Raw genomic sequence first — 1,270 nt, forward strand, 5'->3', positions numbered from 1 at the left:
AGAGAGAGAGAGAGAGAGAGAGAGAGAGAGAGAGAGAGAGAGAGAGAGAGAGAGAGAGAGAGAGAGAGAGAGAGAGAGAGAGAAAGAGACGGGAAAAGATAGATAAATATAGAGAGAGAGAAAGAAGAAGGAATATTATTGATAGAGACTGACATTATACGTACAGACAGGCAGAGATAATAATAGACAGACACGGTCCATTACTTGCTTTGTAAAAGTTAGTTACAATAGTCTATTAAGCGCTGCAACAAAAGTACAGACACACTTGACAGAATGGGGAAGAAATAAAAGGAAATGCATTTTATAAACTAGGCTAATCCCAGGACACAGACAGAGAGTGCGGGTGGGTCATACGACTAAGCGTGAAAGACGTCGTTCTTGATGGTTTTTGACTTTTGCATCAGACCTCAATTGGTCGCTTTTAAGCACAAGGGGCTATCCCGAAAAATGCTGTTTTAAGATAATAGAAGGTAAAGTTTTTGTCCCTTGTTCAGTTTCTTTAAAAGACAAGGAGAGTTTTTCTCTATAACGAAACAAATTTACACACCAAAGAAACCAAACTTCTCCTATAGGTTGGGTAATTCCCACTTCTGGTGAGGGTCCAGATTTCTGGAAACCCCCCAAATCTGGGTTAGCCCGCTTGTCCTTAAAAGCGACCAATTTGGTTCAAGCAACCGACATATCCTGAAAACTGTCATCACTGCACGTAGTATGGCGTGCTGTTACCCCTTAATGAGGGTGTCGTTTGATTTATTACTCATTATTTTCAGAATTATGGCAATCGTGGTAGCTGAGACCCACAATATATAAAGACAGCATTTTGGGGAAAGTTACGATGTTATTGGAACGATGGCATTGGTTGTACTTTTGAAGAAACAAACTCACGAAGAAACTGAGGGTCAACTAACTGTCCAATGAAAACAGACTTTCTTTCCTCCTCTTGCCCTAAAGCCATGTCAGCTTGCTAAGTCGTAAAACAAGTGTCTGACACCAATTATTTCTCAGAGAGATGGCAAAACTACTATCGTTTTCATCTTGGTCGTTGCTGGAAGAGAACACTTCAAGATAGCTATCTCTTGTAGAATGGCACTTGCTGGCTGCCTTGTAAATAAAATAAATCCTGGAACTGGAATATATCTGTGAAAGCAAGCTTATGAAAAAAAACGTCGACTAGGGGAGGGGGGAGAGGGGAGGAAGAGAGAGAGAGAGAGAGAGAGAGAGAGAGAGAGAGAGAGGGAGAAGGGGGTGTCAGAGGTAGAAAATCTTAGGA

This window comes from Aplysia californica, unplaced genomic scaffold, assembly GCF_000002075.1.
Source record: "Aplysia californica isolate F4 #8 unplaced genomic scaffold, AplCal3.0 scaffold00050, whole genome shotgun sequence".
NCBI lineage: Eukaryota > Metazoa > Mollusca > Gastropoda > Aplysiida > Aplysiidae > Aplysia > Aplysia californica.